The sequence below is a fragment of the Zingiber officinale genome, chromosome 7B (genome assembly GCF_018446385.1).
Source record: "Zingiber officinale cultivar Zhangliang chromosome 7B, Zo_v1.1, whole genome shotgun sequence".
Classification (NCBI taxonomy): Eukaryota; Viridiplantae; Streptophyta; class Magnoliopsida; order Zingiberales; family Zingiberaceae; genus Zingiber; species Zingiber officinale.
The window spans coordinates 100,267,073-100,285,122 of NC_055999.1; the positions used below are offsets into that span (position 1 = coordinate 100,267,073).

At 42.3% G+C, this 18,050-nt stretch overlaps 1 protein-coding gene across 1 annotated transcript in view; it reads left to right on the forward strand.

Annotated features, from left to right (window-relative positions):
* The window catches only part of LOC122006518 (adenylosuccinate synthetase, chloroplastic-like), a 62,752-nt gene that overhangs the window by 42,674 nt on the left and 2,028 nt on the right, over positions 1 to 18,050 (forward strand). The gene's annotated exons all lie outside the window — the stretch shown is intronic.

The following is an 18,050-nucleotide window of genomic DNA, read 5'->3' on the forward strand; positions in this document are numbered from 1 at the left end:
AACAAGGAGGAGCACCTTCATCGTAGTAGATTCGCCCTCGTCTTACAACGTCATCCTGGGCTGACCGACATTACATGAGTTCTGGGCTGCGGTCTCCACCTTTCATCAGAAAATCAGATTCTCCGTGAGAGACTAGGTCGGGGAGGTTAAAGGGGAGCAGCGGCCAACGGGTCTCCCTTAGGTGCTACATCGATATGGTCAGAGTGGAGGCCTGCAAAGCACAAAGGACTCAGGATGGTGGCGCCCATGCCATCCAAGAAGAACCTCTCCCCGTAGTAGAAGAGCTCATTCCTTGGGAAGAGGTTCAACTTCATCCCGAACGCCTAGAGAGCCTCACCCGCATAGCAAGTGACTTACCCGCTGAGCTTAAGGCGGATCTAATCCAGTGTTTGGCGCGCAACAGAGATGTCTTCGCTTGGTCCCCAGAGGAGTTGCCAGGGGTTAAACCCGAAGTGGCGGAACATAAGCTACACCTTTTGCCTGATTCTTGGCCGGTCAAGCAGAAGAAGAGGAACTTTTCGGGCGAGCAGAATAAAATCATCCGAGCTGAGGTGGACCAGCTCAGGAAAGCTGGGCACATTCAAGAAGTACAGTTCCCGTCCTGGTTATCTAACATAGTCCTGGTGGCCAAGCCCAACAATAAGTGGAGGGTTTGCATTGACTTCCGGGATCTCAATCGCGCCAGCCCTAAAGATTGCTACCCACTTCCCAGGATCGACCAGATGGCGGATTCAACGGCGGGCTATGAAAGGATCTGCATGTTGGACGCCTACCAGGGGTATCATCAAATCCCCTTGGCCTCGGAGGATCAGGAGAAAGTTAGTTTCATCACGACGGATGATACCTTCTGTTATACTGTCATGCCTTTCGGACTAAGAAATACAGGAGCTACTTATCAGAGGATGATGGACAAGATCTTTCGAGAGCAGATCGGACGAAACGTGGAAGTCTATGTGGATGATATTCTTATCAAGTCCAATTTAGCCACAAACCTGATTACGGACGTGGAAGAAACCTATGACACCCTCAGACAATATGGATTGAAGTTAAATCCATTAAAATGCTTGTTTGGAGCTCGAGGAGGAAAATTCCTGGGATATCTTGTGACCGAGCGGGGAATTGAAGCTAATTCTGAGAGGGTTCAGGCACTCCGGGACATGAAGGCACTCCCGATAACGACCCTCAAAGCCTTATCAGCCTCGCTGAGCAATACCAACAGTAGCTCAACAAGCTACATGTCTACCCAATTACGCTCGAGAAAGACCAACAACTCCGACAACACCTTCATGGCCTACAACAAAGGGCGGCCATCCAAGCCACTAATGCACTCCAGCAGCTTAGGCTACTTCACTCCTTGGAGAAACAGGAGTGTCAACGATTATGCTCAAAGGATAATTTGTGGCATAACTGGTACCCCGTCACCAAACAAATTGATGAACAACTTACACAAACTGCCTACATGCTTCAAGATGTTGTAACCAGAATGAATTCTTTGTTAGGATCGATAGTCGCGGCTAGAGAGGGGGGGTGTGAATAGCCGCCCCAAATTCTTCGTTTCTTTCTATAAATCAAGTTAGCGCAGCGGAAATAAAACGAATAGAAACGAAAGCGGAGAATAGCAAACCTCAAACTCGTCGATGTAACGAGGTTCGGAGATGAAACTCCTACTCCTCGGCGTGTCCGTAAGGTGGACGAATCCGATCAATCCGTCGGTGGATGAGACCCCGGAGAACCGGCTAATGTAACACTCCTTCTGGGTGGAGAAACCTCGCCACAATGTTTTGCAAAAGCAATACAGGAGTAGAAAGCAGCAAGAAGCAAAATACAATACAAATGTATGAAACACCTTCGCTTCGCCTTCTCTTCGACTTGATGAAGCGAATTTCCTGATCCAACCACAACAAAGAATAAGAATCGATCACTGGTCCCAAATGAGTGGAAGCTCACAAAAGCTTCAGGAACGAAGAGCTCAGCAAAGCTCGCAGAAGAACTTGCAGCAGCAAGAAGAAGAGGCAGGAACAAGAAGAAGCAGAAGCTTCGGAGAAGAAGAAGTGTAAGAGAGAGTCCACTGTAGAAACCCTCAGCCCTTTTATAGCCTGCATCCACCTGCGAGAAGAACAGAGGCCAAAGACAGCAGAAGAATCTAGCCATTGTCTCTCAACGGTTAGGCTGCACCGACGTGCATCACCGACGGTTCTGGCTGATCCGACGGTCGGGGACCGATCAGTTTATGCTGATCGGTCCCCGCATCGATCAAATGCTTTCACAGAGTTGTCCAACCTTCAGCACTCGATCGGTCCCGGACCGATCAGCCTCGCCGACGGTCCCGCATCGATCAAGCAGCTCACGAGGCACACGATCGCTCGATCGGTCTCGCACCGATCAGAAACCATAAGACGCGGATCGGTCACTGCACCATCCAGTGTCTGCTTTTGCTCAAACCAAGTCCAAACCAATATACGGTCAACCTCGACCTCTTGTACATCATGCTTAGCATCCGGCCACCCTCGACCGCTAAGACTCCCCACCAAGTGTCCGGCCAACCTTCGACCCACTTGACTTTTCTCGTGTCAAGTATTCACCACCCTCGACCTACTGACCTTCCTCAACACCGCATGTTCGATCACCCTCGATCCATCCGGATTTTCCTCGCCCGCTTCACTCACCGGACTTTCACCCGCTTCACCACCAGTTTTCCCGGCTTCACTCACCAGATTTCCAATCTGCCAGCTCACTCACCGGACTTTCACCTAGCTTCACTCACTAGGGTTTTCACCCGCTCGGCTTCACTCACCAAGACTTTCCCACCGCTCGGCTTCACTCACTAGGACTTATCCGCCTCACCGGCTTCACTCACCAAGACTTTCCACATCCGTCCAGAACGAGCTACCGAGCCCTCTCCGACTTCCATCCGGCCCGCAGAACGAGCTCCCGAGCCCTCTCTCACTACGATCCCGAGAACGAGCTACCGAGCCCTCTCCGACTTCCCCGTGCCAAGCTTCCATACTTGGACTTCTCGCCACAGTCTCCATAGACTTTCCCGTGCCAAGCTCCTTGCTTGGACTTTTCACCACGCCAAACTCCCGCTTGGACTTTTCTCATTTCAAGCTCCCTCGCTGACTTTTCCCGCCAAGCTCCCCGCTGACTTTTCCGAGTCGTCAACTCACCCGGTCAACCAGTCAACCTTGACCACGTCGCACCCACAATCTCCCAAGTCAGTATCCTTGTGAAACATCAAGATACAACTTTTCCGTTCATGTCAAACATCGTCAAACATAACTCGTTAAACATCAAAACACAACTCGAGTCAAGTCAACTCGAGTCTGGTCAACCAGTCAACCTTGACCTAAAATCTCCCCTTTTCATGCTTGACAAAACCCATAATCAAACCCATAATCAAACCCATAATCAAGTTAGGTTAACCCGATAACCTAACTTAGGTTTTCCAATGTTCTTCCTCGAACATTCTCCTCCATTCTCTCCTCTTCTTCCTTGACACATTCAATGGATCAAGGTCAAGAGTTTCTTCCTAATGAAAGTCCCATACCTTTCATTGAAACTCTTAATTTCCCTCGATACTAAGGTCCAACAATTAACTTAGTGATAATCCCATATCACTCAAGTCTTTGAGTAAAAACTCCCCAAAAGTCAACTCCCTTGACTAATAGGTAAATTCCCCTAAAGGTCAACTCCTTGACCATTGCACCAACAATGTCTTGAGAGTTTCAAACCTTCAAAATACCAACTCCCGAGCTGAAATTTCGCACAACCACGATTTCAGCACTCAGACGCCCGACGGGCCACCGGACCGATCAGCTCTCCGATCGGTCCAAATGACCGATCCACACGCACCTGACCGATCAGAACCTCCGATCGTCCATTTACTCCGATTTCGATTTCTCCCAAATTCAGAAACCTCTAGAAAATCACAGAAAATTCTAAAAATTGTAAAATTTTGAGGATACACTCCTCATAACATATACTATCATGGAAAAATAGTTTTCTATGAAAATAAGTTCCATTTTCAAATCTTGATACAAAGTTCAAAAGTCTTTGAAATAGCTCAAAGTTAACTCATCTTTGTATCACTTTGCTCAATGATGAATGCTATCACTAGAAAAGCTTCATCAAGGTTTTTCAAATCAATTTTGAAATGATTTTAAACCCTTCAATTTAGGATCATAATCTTAGGGCTAAATGTACATGACTTGTACAAAGGCTTTCCCTATGATCCCCAATTAGAATTAGGCTCATCTAGGTACAAGAACTATGCACCTTGATCCTAACTCACAATCCTAATATCTCACACACATCTAAGGTGTATCAAACACATCCAAGTCAATTTTGATGTGAGATATGAGTTTAGGTTAGCTTAATCTAAGTTCTCATGTATTTTTCTAAATAACAATTTGATCTCCATATCAAATTGTGTTTTAGTCCTTAAATCAATTTCATTGATCATTAATGCACAAGATGATGACATGGCATATAATTGTATCATAAATGGAAACATGTGCCAATGTCATGATGTCATAGCATAAAGTGTGAAACTTAAATAAAGCATGACATTTAAACTAACCTAAGCATTATCATGACATTTTAAATGATCATAAAATAAATATGATGTCATGACATGGCATATGGCAAACAATATATGGTAAATAACATGTAAAGGTATAGAAAATACCTAATTCTAGCCTTAGTTGCCATTTTTGATAATTTCGATCATTTTGCCATAAATTCTATATTCCTAAGTGTAATAGACCTAGCATCTTATACCAAAGATTTTTAGATCACTATGTGCTAATTAGATTGACTCTAGACAACTCCTCAAATTTGATTGGCACATTCTAATCACCTTAGGAATAATTCTTAATTTCATTTTCAAGGCTTGATTATACCTTGAAAAATCCTAAAGTGCCACCTTTTGCCATGATTAGGTTAACTACCTATTCAAGTAAGGTTGGCACACCCTAACTAATCTAGCGTGATGAAATCACGCTCCTAGGAACCCAATACCTATTTGAGCTCATTGGGTTCACTAAATATTCACTAGGGATGACTTCCCTAGCAACCCTCCTAATGACCCTCCTAGGCTTTGAAGCCTTGGTCATTTGGGACTCATCAAGATCAACTCTAGGGGTGACTCCCCTTGTGACTTTGGTGTTGTTCTTCCTAGCCCTAGGTTTTGTTCCATAATCGAATGGAACATTATGATAATTGAGCTTGACTACTTGGGACTTAGGTTTGTGACCCAAACCTTTCTTGTCCTTGGACTTGGTTTTTGACCCTAGACCCTAGAGCAAATCCTTAAGAGCCTTTTCTAGAGAGTCAAGTCTTGACCTCAAGACTAGATTTTCTTTCTCTAATACCTCAAGCTTTAATTTATCATTTTCTTTGAGGTATTCCTAGGCATGTGTCTAGTTGATTTGGGATTTCTACCTAGGTTCTCCCTAACCTTAGATGAGTTAATCCTAGGATTGACATTTCTAGTGTTATCCTTACCTAGGCTAACATGTTTAGCACCTAAGCACATATATTGGTTCCTAAAGTTAACATGCTTATCATTATTAACAATTGCAACAAAACTACTAGCATGTGTCTTATTGCAAGAGTGAGACTTAAATGTTACCTTAGGGTTTGCCTTCGCTCCCCCTATTGACGTGCTCGGTCTCTTGTCCTTGTGAGGTTGCCTCCCCCTCGGACATTGACTCCTATAGTGTCCCCTTCGCAGCATCGAAGCACACCACGTGCCTTCGCCTCAGGTTGGGACCCCGCTTCCTCGACCTTCGCCGGTGGAGTCTTTCTAACCCTTTGACATTTATTCTTGTAATGTCCAAATTCCTACACTCAAAGCACATTATGTAATTTGCTAGAAACTAAACGACTTGAGTTACCTAGAGTTGAGGATGGATGAACGCCTCCTTCATCCCTTCCGAGGTGGCTTCTTCTTCTTGTTCGATCTCAAGAGGAACTCTCCTCCTCTTCTCCCTTAGATGTTGAGTAGCCCTCAACCTCTAAATCCATGCCTCCATGATGTGAGCTACTTGGCTCACTTGACTCCTCTTCATGACTTGAAGTGGAGTTCTCCTCATGGAACTTTGCCAAGTTATTCCACAACTCCTTGGCATCGTTATATCCACCTATCCTACACAAAACATCATTAGGTAAAGAAAATTCAATGATTTTCATTACCTCATCATTGATGGTTGATTGGTGGATTTGCTCCTTCGTCCACTTCTTCTTCTCCAAAAGTTCTCCTTCTTTATCCAATGGAGGAGTAAAACCTAATTGCACACACCTCCAATTTTCTAGGTTAGTCATAAGAAAGTACTTCATTCTTACCTTCCAAATCGCGAAGTCGTTGCGATCGTAGAAAGGTAGAATTGTGACGTCTTCTCCAAATAACTCCATTCTCTAGCTCGTGCTCCCCTGGGTGTTGATCCAACGAAGAGCGACCTCGCTCTGATACCACTTGTTAGGATCGATGGTCGCGGCTAGAGAGGGCCAAATTCTTCGTTTCTTTCTACAAATCAAGTTAGCGCAGCGGAAATAAAACGAATAGAAACAAAAGCGGAGAATAGCAAACCTCAAACTCGTCGATGTAACGAGGTTCGGAGATGAAACTCCTACTCCTCGGCGTGTCCGTAAGGTGGACGAATCCGATCAATCCGTCGGTGGATGAGACCCCGGAGAATCGGCTAATGTAACACTCCTTCTGGGTGGAGAAACCTCGCCATAATGTTTTGCAAAAGCAATACAGGAGTAGAAAGCAGCAAGAAGCAAAATACAATACAAATGTATGAAACACCTTCGCACTTGCCTTCTCTTCGACTGGAGCGATATCTATGCCAACCACAAGCGTACACAGAATGAATATCCTCGTCCGTGGGTCGAGCTACAAATATCCGTTCTTCAGCAACTCTCGTTAGGGCAGGGGCGAAGAGCTCAAAGAAGGGAAGTGGCAGCAGAAGAAGAGGCACAAGAAGAAGGCTATCGGAGAAGAAGAAGTGTAAGAGAGAGTCCACTGTAGAAACCCTCACTTTTATAGCCTGCATCCACCGCGAGAAGAACAGAGGCCAAAGATAGAAGAATCAGCCGCTGTCTCTCAACGGCATGCACCGATCAGCATCACCGACGGCTCGTTGATCCGACGGCCGTGGGACCGATCAGTTTATGCTGATCGGTCCCCGCATCGATCAAAATGCTTTCACAGAGAGTTGCCCAACTCATCCTGATCGGTCCCGGACCGATCAGCTTCCCGCCGATTGTCCCTGCATCGATCAAGAAGCTCACGAGGCACATCGATCGCTCGATCGGCCTCCGCACCGATCAGAAACCACAGACGCGATCGGTCACCGCACCGATCCGTGTCTTGGTTTTGCCCAAATCAAGTCCAAACCAATATCCGGTCAACCTCGACCTCTTGGTACATCATGCTTAGCATCCGGCCACCCTCGACCTGCTAAGACTCCCCCAAGTGTCCGGCCAACCTTTGACCCACTTGACTTTTTCTTCGGTCAAGCATCCCACCCTCGACCTACTGACCTTCTCAACACCATGTCCGATCACCCTCGATCCATCCGGATTTTCCTCGCTTCACTCACTCAGACTTTCACCTAGCTTCACTCACTGGGTTTTCACCGCTTCACCACCAGATTTCAACCGCCCACCACTCACCGTGACTTCACCCAGCTTCACCACTAGGCTTTTCACAACCGCCCGCTTCACTCACCGTGACTTTCCACCGCCCGGCTTCACTCACTGTGACTTTCCACATCCGGTCCGTAGAACGAGCTACCGAGCCCTCTCTCACCACAGCCCGGAGAACGAGCCACCGAGCCTCTCCGACTTCCATCCAGAGAACGAGCTCCCGAGCCCTCTCGACCACCGAGAACGAGCCACCGAGCCCTCTCCGACTTCCATCCGGTCCAGAGAACGCCCTCTCTGACCACATCCGGAGAACGAGCCACCGAGTCCTCTCCGACTTCCCACGCCAAGCTTCCATACTGATTCTCCGCCAAGTCTCCATACTTGATTCTTTCCCGTGCCAAGCTCCTTGCTTGGACTTTTCACCATGCCAAACTCTCTACTTGGACTTTTCCCATGCCAAGCTCCCTGCTTGGACTTTTCCCGTGCCAAGCTCCCTGCTTGGACTTTTCCGAGTCAGATCAACTCACCTCGGGTCAACCAGGTCAACCTTGACCACGGGTTGCACCCACAATCTCCCAAGCTTGTATCCTTGTAAAACATCAAGATACAACTTTTCAGTTCATGTCAAACATTGTCAAACATAACTCGTCAAACATCAAAACACAACTCGAGTCAAGTCAACTCGAGTCTGGTCAACCTTGACCTAAGGTTGCACCAACATTCTTTTCACGTGTAACTTCGCGGAAGTGGTGGACCCTTTAACTCCACTATCTACATACCCCCTGTCAGTATCTGCAAATAAAGCAAAGATGCCCTGAGCTGTAAAGAGGCATCTATGTGCTGTAAAGTAGATAAGCTTTAGCCACTATGGCACACGTGTAAAGCAAAGATGCCCTAAGCTGTAAAGAGGCATCTATCCGCTGTAAAGTAGAAGATGCGCTCTTATCACAATAGATGAGGTGTGACGATGGGGCCCCATGTGCACCCGACATCCTCCTCTATAAATAAGCAGCTCATCAGCCCTTGCAGAGTATTCAAGCATACCTTGAGCTCTACTTGGGGAATATTTGTGTCGATCCTTTGAAGTAATATTATCCGTGAGTACTCTCGGAGTCAATGAGAAAGAAGATGGTGTCACCTCTGCAAGTTAAGAAAGCACAAATTATGATGGTATATCAATTTCGTGCATTAAAAATAAAGATTATATTATTTGTTTTGTGTGTAGAGAAAAAAGATACTATAAGAGCAAGTGTCCTAAATTGGAGAAGAAGAAGACCCAAATGACACTTAAGGTAAAGGAGAAGCTAAAGGATGCCTTACCCGTGATACGCAAAGGCAACGAGCACATTGTGTGCTTCACATGCAACCAAAAGGGGCATTATCGGAATTAATGTCCAAAGGAAAGATTTAACAAGGGGGGAAACTCAAATCAAGGGGGAGCTTTAAAGAACAAACTAAGGTACCATTAGTAAATGATAATTTTTCATTTCATGAAGAATGCTTGAAATAAATGTTATCACTTTAGTGCTATTTATCATGAAAATAAGAAGTATGATAATCCTCAGGAAAATTATAGAGCATATTATATACTAGGATTACCTCACCTAAGGATAGGAAGGTAGAAAACAATCTATGTAAGAAACCAAAATAATTTAGATATATGCCTAAAAGGAACAATATCCAAGGCAATAAAGAAAAATCTAAATTTGAGAATTTAAGAATAAAAAATCAAACCTTGAATTCAAAACTTGATAAATTAGAGAAGACCCTTAAGAAAATGATAAATAAAGTTACAGGGTCAAAGAAGCAAGACCTAAACCAAAATATATACGAGTCATTCAATAACAAGAGAGGCTTGGGATACAAATCAAAAGTGAAAGAGAATGTACCCTCATATCATAGAGTTCTATATAATTATGAAACCAACCTTAGGTCTAGGAGTCAGATCAAGGTTTTAAGTGAAATTATCCTTAGAGTTAACCTTGAGAAGACTAACATAACTAAGGCTTCTATGAAATCTAGGAAAATCATTAAGAAGGTTACAAGAGAAGTTATTCTTAGAGTTGACTTAGAGGAGACTAGTGTGACTAAAGCTTCTAAGAAGCCTAGGAAAGCCATTAGGAAGGTTTCTAGGGAAGTTATCTCTAATGAGTACTTAGAATACTTAAGGAGCACCAATAGATTTTGGGTTCCTAAGAGTGTATTCTTTACACCCTAGATGAGTTTAAAGTGTACTAATTCTAATTAGAAGGGTAATTAACCAAACTACGGCGAAGTTAACACTAGAAAATTTTCAAGGTATTGTAATATCTTGAAAATGAGAGTTGATCTTTACTCTTTAAGAGTGAAAGTGTGTCAATAAATTTGAGGAATTACTGGATTAAATTGTCACAAATAGGATAAAATTTTAAAGAATGCTAAGTTGGGATTTTTGTAAATTCTAGGGAAATAAGGGCAACTTAAGTTTATTTTTAATTTAGCAATTAGTTGATGATACTTAGATAGAAAATCTAGGTATTTTATTTATGCTAAAATTACCATAATTGGGTACCCTATCACATGCCATGATATCATGATATACACAATGACATTACATCTTGTCATGATATTTGCTATATGTCATGTCATACATACATCATTTAGCTATGATAATTTTTTAAAAAAATGCTTATGTGATGGATGTCATGATTATTATCATGCATCGTTTTAATTCCTTGAAATTAAGAACAATGACATTAATTGACATCCTAGATTGGATGATTAAAGTTTACATGCCTAGTTAAAAATGCATGATTCCTTAATTTAGGGAAAATATAATTTGCATCTCACAAAAAATTATAAGGTTGACTTGTATGTGTATTGGGACACATTAGATACAAGTGAGATGTTTGGAAGATTAACAAAACTTACGATGCTACTTTAGTGCATCTTTTTGAGTTTTAGTATCATCAAAGTAAATGATTATGTGAAGTTCAATAATGAGAAAAGCTAGCGTACAAGTCATGTGTATTTAACTTAAAGATCATAGTTGGAAATTTATTTTGAAAATCATTTTAAAATCATTTTGGAAAACCTTGATGAAGTCTATCTTTTGATAGAAGTCACCGTTGATTAAGTGGTAGTGAAATATTGAGGTTTTCAATGGTTCCCAATTTTGTGTCAATCTTTGAAAATGAGCTATATTCTCATAGAAAACTATCTTTCCTTGATATTATATGACATAAGTAATATCTACGTAAAATTTCATGATTTTTTGATAATCGTAGAATTATTTATGAGTTTCTAAAATTGAATCTGAAATTGAATTCAGAAATTAGAAACTCCAAGTTTTACTCGAGACCGTAATCGATTGAATCTGAACTTAATCGATTGGTAAGTCTTTTTCTCAGTATAAAACGACTCTGAATCGATATCGATTCAGACATTTCAATTGATTGAAGATCGTTATTAATCGATTGGGAATTGCTTATTTCGACTGAAATAGTTTAATTTCAGTCCATTAACCCACATTTAGTTAACCTAACAATCCCTAACCCTTTAAAATACTTGTATAAATATATTAAGGCAATTTTCTTAGTAAAACTGAAAAGGGGAAGGCTTATGGTGAAAAATGTGGAGTTAAAGGGAGGTTTAGATTCAAAATTTTTTAAATCTCATGACTTCGTTTTGAGTTTTCCTAAAAGATTTAGGATCTAAAAATCATTGTTGGTGCAATGATAGAAGTTGGAGCATGCTTTAAGGGGGAGGTCTTCCTAAAAGACATGTTTTTTTTATGATAAGGATGTGGAGACATAGAAGGTTGGGAACATTCATTGTGATGGATATATGTTCAAAGTTGAGCATAGGTTACAATTAAAGATAATGATACTTTCATTGGGTTCCTTTGAACAAATTGATTCTCGGGGAGAGTTTTTGATGTGTGTCAAAGGGGGAGAAAATATGAGGTTTAAGTTAAAAATCCTCATTCATGCTTTGGCATGTGATGAAAATGGAGGTTGGGAAAATAGAGGTTGGGCTAATGGGTTAAGCCTAACTTAAACATATTGTGAAACATCAAGAATGGTGAGATTGTTGGTGCAATCTTCCTTGGGTCAAGGTTGACTAGGTTGACTAAGCTCGAGTTGACTTAGCTCGGGTTGACTTGAGCTTGAGTTTCGATGCTTGGAATACGTGTGAATGGAAGTCAAGTAGGTTAAGATTGACCGGAGACTTGACTGGCAAATTTCTAACTGGAAGTTAGGTAAACGAGAAGTCTTAACTGGAGGTTAGACAAATAGAAGTCCTAGTGAGATTGGGTAAACTTAGTTGGAAACTAAGTTAAGTCTAAGTTGAGTTAGTTGGGAGCTAAACACTTAGCACAAGGGAAGTTAGGCAAACCTTGTTGGAAACTAGGTTAAGTCCAAAGTGGGTTAGTTGGGAGTTAAACACTTGACACAAGGGAAGTCCTAGTGGGACTAGGCAAACTTAGTTGGGAACTAGGTTAAGTCCAAGGTGGATTAGCCGGGAGCCAAACACTTAGTACATGTGAATTCCTAGTGGGACTAAGCAGACTTAGTTGACAACTAGATTAAGTCCAAGGTAAATACTTAGCACGAGAGAAGTCCTAGTTGGGAACTAGGTAAGGGATAGTCCAAGTTGGTCAAGAGTTGACAAGACATTTGTTAAAGAAGTCTTAGCAGATCAGGGTTGTATTCTAGGCAACAGAAAGTCTCAACAAGTCATGGAAGACTTCGTGTTGGGTAAAAGAACCCTAAAATCAAGTTTAGGGGATTATGGTTGAGCAATTGATTGGGTAATCAATTGATCCAAAGCTAATCAATCAGATGATCGATTGAGAGATATTCTTGGTGAAACGGAAGGGCTCTGGATCGATTAGGTAATCGATCCAGCCTAAAGTCAATCGATTAGGAGAAACTCACGAGCGAACAGTAGCTTCCTAGATCGATTGGCAAGCTTCTTCTTTGCGAACAGAAGCACTCTTGATCGAAATTGATTAAGAAGTTGCTTAATTGATTACGAGTATGGCGTAATTGGTTGGGAGATTCCGCGAGCAAACGGTAGACTTCTGAATTGATTCGTCAATCGATTAGAAGCTGTAGAATCGATTAGTATGGCTCATCAATCAATTCGAAATTTGTAAAAGAGTCGTTTTGCAGGTGTTCAAATGCTAATGTGGCAATCGATTGGGGAAAAGCTGAATTGATTAGCGGCGTCAAGTGAACCCTAGAAAAGGGTTTTTGCGAAGGTTTAAAGACATGACTCGAAATCACTGTTCACACCAGTTCTTGAGGGTTTGGAAGAGTAATGTTACTGTATTTTCCAAGCATTAAGAGGCTATTCCAAGCAAGAAAACAGCAAGCAAAGCAAGGCTCATTGTTGTAATTGTTTTCGATTTCTTGTGTAATCTAGGTTGCATTTCTTGTTGTATTTCTTGTATTCGAGCTTGTACGAGGCTTCTTCGCCTCCAGGAAGGAGGTTTCATAGTGCATCTGTGAGTGAGGAGAGTGAGCCCTTAGATTAGTCACCTCAAGGAGATGGAGAACAAGTAAAATCCAATGAGTTAACATTAACGAGAAGAAGCGAAAGAAAGCTCTCAAGTGTCCTAACACATATGAATTTGAACACATAGAATCTTCTTCTAATTTCAATGTTTTTGTTTGTTCATTTAATTTTGCATTTTCAACCTTTAGTTTATCAAAATCTTCTAGTAGCCATGTATAGTTTTTCTTTGCGCTTATATATTTGGTCCTAGTTTTACATAAGGTTCTAGATAGCATTTTTATAGCATCATACATCTGATCAGAGGGTAAGAGTCATACCTCACTTATCGTGTCAGATTCGTAGGTGGATGCTCTGCCTTTGTCATCTTTTTCTTAGTGATCGACCATTAGTACTAGTCCAACATATTCCTCTATCTCGGACTCTCTTGATAATGAATCGCTCCAAGTTGCTTTGAGGTTCTTTTGTTTGGACCTTGTTGAACCTTTGTCTTTTTCTTTGTTCTTCAATCTGAGCAAGTTGTCCTTGATATGCTCTTCTTCATCACAATTGTAGCATTTTTTCTACTCCCTTTTCTTGGAATAAATTTCGAAACATGTCTCTTATCAAAATTGTTAGTTCTAAAATCTTTATTGAATTTTCTTATCATATATGCGAATTTTCTTATCATATATGCTTTTTCATCAATGTTGAGGGATGACTCCGAATCTTGTTCATTCTTCTTGGCTTTTAAAGCGGTTGTTTGACTTTTAAGTGTCTTTAAATCCTACACTTCGAGATTCATGTAATTCCAAGGTCGAAAATAACTCTTCTAAAGTACTTATCTCCAAGTCTTTCGAGATGTAGAAAGAATCCAATATTGATGTCTACTCTTGGGTTCTTGGAAATGCGTTTAGTGCGTATCTGAGTGAGTCTTGATTCGTTACCATTTCTCCAAGGTTAGTGAGTTCAGTTATCAGCTCCTTGAGTTTTGCATGCAGTTGAACTACCTTTTCTCCTTTTACTATACGGAGGTTGGTTAGTTGATTTCAAAGCATGCCTCGTCTTGCTAGTTTAACCTCTGAGGTGCCGTTATGAAGCTTAGGAACTTCTCCCAGAGTTTTTTGGCGGAGTTGTAGGCGCTGATCCAATTATCTTTTTGGGGCGGAAGCTTAGCAAATGGAACTCTACATTGCGGTTGGCCACAAAGTTAGTTTGTTGTTTCTTGTTCCATTGATGCTCTTCCTTTTCTTCTCCATTCTCATTCCTGAGTACTTCAAAATTATATTTAATAGTTAAAAGTATATCGAAATCGGTTTTGAAAAATACCACAATTCGATGCTTCCAAAGTGTGAACTTACCCTCGAACTTTGGCGGATGGATGCTTGATCCAACCATCTTCCTTGTTGCTTTAGTTGACAATTAGTTCTTTTAAGGCGGTTAGACTCTAATATCACTTGTTGAATCAGGTAGACCAACTAGAGGGGATGAATAACCTGCAAAAATAAATTTATGATTTCTCTTGCTTCTAGCTTAGCAAGGATACACATTAGTTAATGAAAAAGAAATGACATAAAAAGAAAGTAAGAGACTCAGTAGTTTTACTTGGTTACAACCTGGGTGGTTGTTAATCCAAAGTAATTGAAAGCACGCTAATAAACTCCTTCAACAATGTCGGAGGCGGATAAGCCCCTTACAGTGTTGATCGTACAGATAGCTAAAACTAAAACTAGAAATGAATACAGAGTGTAATATTTGAACTAAGAGGACAAGGTCTCTATTTATAGCATTTTGGTTGAAACGTTCGTTTGCTAACATGGCCCAATGGAGGCACCTGAGTTCCATCGGAGGTGCCTACTCTTATCCTCGTTGCAACGGTGCTCTGGTTGATCTAGCGGATTAGAGGCGCCTAGGTTCATCAGAGGTGTCCGTTGCTTATCTCCTTGATAATGGCTCCATCCCAATCGAGGCACCTCGAGTAACTGGAGGTCCTTTCAGCAGCAATAGCTCTGTTGGGCATCCGAGGCGCCTCAAGTCTTCAAACACTAGGGCGCCTCTAGACAATGGAGGTGCCTTTGATGGTTAACTTCCAAGTTGACCATCCACTTTTTCGCGTGCTTGGGTGATTCTCCGGTCGTTCGGAGTTAAGCTCACCCGAGCTCAACTCCGACCTTTTTCTTGAGTAGGCTTCGTCCCAGCTTCTCATTCCTCAGATGCGTCGCACGTGTCCTTTTCACTCCACCGGTATAAGCTTCCGCAGTTCCTCGTTCCTCGGATACACCGAGCATATCGACTCACTCCTGTGACATCTCTCTCATTCTTTATGTCTTCTGTTCAACTTTTTGTGTTCCTAAGTTCCTGCACACTTAGACACAAGGCATCAAAACGCACATGACCTAATTTAACTCGGCTGATCGACATCAAAACTAACCCGGGGTACTTACACTATCTGTTTCTTTATACATGCATATTATATTTAACTCTATTTTGCAAGATTATAATTATTATTATACTGTGCCAACTTTGTTTTTCGAAAAACGAAGTTTGGCATGATCCAAACCAAGTATATCAGTCGACCAATCCCATGAGACCAAATCAGATTCAAATTAAGCTAAAGAAGGAAATATTAGTTGGACCAATAGTATGATTAGTCAACCGATCATATTTGGTAACTAGAGATCAAATAAGATTGAATCACATGAGGAAGGTGTTGGTGCAATATTCCCTAGGTCAAGGTTGACCTGGTTGACCGAGTTTGATTTGGGTCAAGCTCGAGTCTTGATGTTTGGGTTTCGATGTTTGACAATACATGGAGACAGTACATGGAGATTGCAGATGCAATTATTCATGTGGGGAGATTGTTGTCAAGTAGGTCAAGGTTGACTGGATATTTGACGTGAAAGTCCTGGTGAGTGAAGCCAGGCGGATGAAAAATCCTAGTGAGTGAAGCTAGGTGAAAGTCCTGGTGAGTGAAGCCAGGCAGATGGAAAATCCTAGTGAGTGAAGATATGTGAAAGTCCTGGTAAATGAAGCCAGGCAGAAGGAAAATCCTGGTGAGTGAAGCCAGGTGAAAGACCTAGTGAGTGAAGATAGGCAGAAGGAAAATCCTGGTGAGTGAAGTCGGGTGAAAGACCTAGTGAGTGAAGCTAGGCAGTGTGGAAGTTCTGGTGAGTGAAGTCAGACACGGAAAATCCAGATGGATCAAGGCTGATTGGACATCTAGTGTTGGGAAGTCCAAGTAGGTAAAGGGATTGATCGGATACTTGGCACGAGGAAATCCAGATGGGTCAAGGTTGACCAGACATCTGGTGGAAGTCCAAGTGGGTCATGGAGGACTGGACACTTGGCACAAGGAGAAAAAGTCCAAGTGGGTCAAAGGGATTGACCAGATACTTGGTGAGGGAGTTCTAGCAGGTCAAGGGTGACCAGACGCTAGGCATGATATATCAACAGGTCATGGTTGACCGTATGTTGGTTTGAGGGACGTTTGGACTTGATTTGGCAAGTCTCACATGGGCTGGATCGATTAACCGATCGATTGGCTCATGCCCAATCGATCGGTTGATCGATTGGGTGAGCCCCGCGGAAGGAAATCCTCCCAATCGATCAGTGGATCGATTGGGGGAAATCGCCGTTCGCACAGAACGTCTCCCAATCGATCGGCCGATCGATTGGGAGCCTCCAATCGATCAGCCAATCGATTGGGAGCGACGATTCTGCGCGATAAGCCCTGGATTGATCAGTCGATCGATCCAGGCAATTCCTAGAGAGTACAGAGGCGCTCTGGATCGATCGGCCAAACGATCCAAAGCCTCCCCAACCGATTGGGAGCAATCCAATCGATTGAGATTCGACCGTTGACGCAGATATTAGCCGTTGGCGAGCGTTTCTTCGGCACTTCTTCCTCGACTTTCTTCCACGCGACCACAGGCGATTTCTCCACAGCTTTCTTCTCCACTCTCACGCCAGTTCTTGAAGGATCTTGGAGGCACGTCCAAGTCAAGAGGCGAGTTACAATAAGAAGAAGAAGTTAGGGTTAGGGTTTCTTGTGTAAATCTTGTAAGCCTTTCTCTTGTATTTGTTTCTCTTTATTTCTTGTTGTATTGAGAGTGTTGTAGGGCTTCTCCGCCTTCGGTAGTTACCGAAAAGGAGTGTTTTCATAGTGGAGGGTGCGTGAGTGTGTGGATCCTTGGACTAGTCACCTCTTCTTGAGGTGGATACTAAGTAAATCTACAAGTTAGCGTTGTAGTGTTTTGTTTCTTGTATATTCCGCTGCACATCATCTCAAGAAGCACGCAACGACAATCACAAGATCGCGCCGAGCTATTCACCCCCCTCTAGCTACATTTTTGGTCCCAACAGAAGGAAATAACAGAGTTCAGTCAACCAAACATGTGATCGATCGACCAAATATATTTGGTAAGAAAAGACCAGATCAGATCAAATCGAATTGAGAAACAAAAGGAAGTTCTCGGTGTTCAATCAACCGAACATGTATTCAATCAACCAATCTAGGATGATTTCGCGGAAGGTACGATCTGGACAATTTGTGATCCTTGATGTGAAGCTAGGAAAATTATGAAGGTTGGTCGATCAAAGGATCAGTTGACGGAATAAAAAAAGTTATAAAAGAAGCCTTAAGGTCTGAGATTGATTATCAATTCTTTCAATGAATCACTCGCTTATGCTCTACTCTATTCTATATGTGCAAGTGATGATACGCCAAAGCTCTCCGACAACCTACGCCAAGTTCTATTTATTTGTTGTTGGTAACTTTTTATTATTTACGTGCATTTATTACTACTAAAGGGATAGTAGTATGTTATTATCACTTTCATCTCTGTACGCTCTCCTCCTTCTGGGAAAGCTTTTCGGAAAGGAGATTTTAGTGATTGCCTATTCGAAACGGTCTAAGGGAT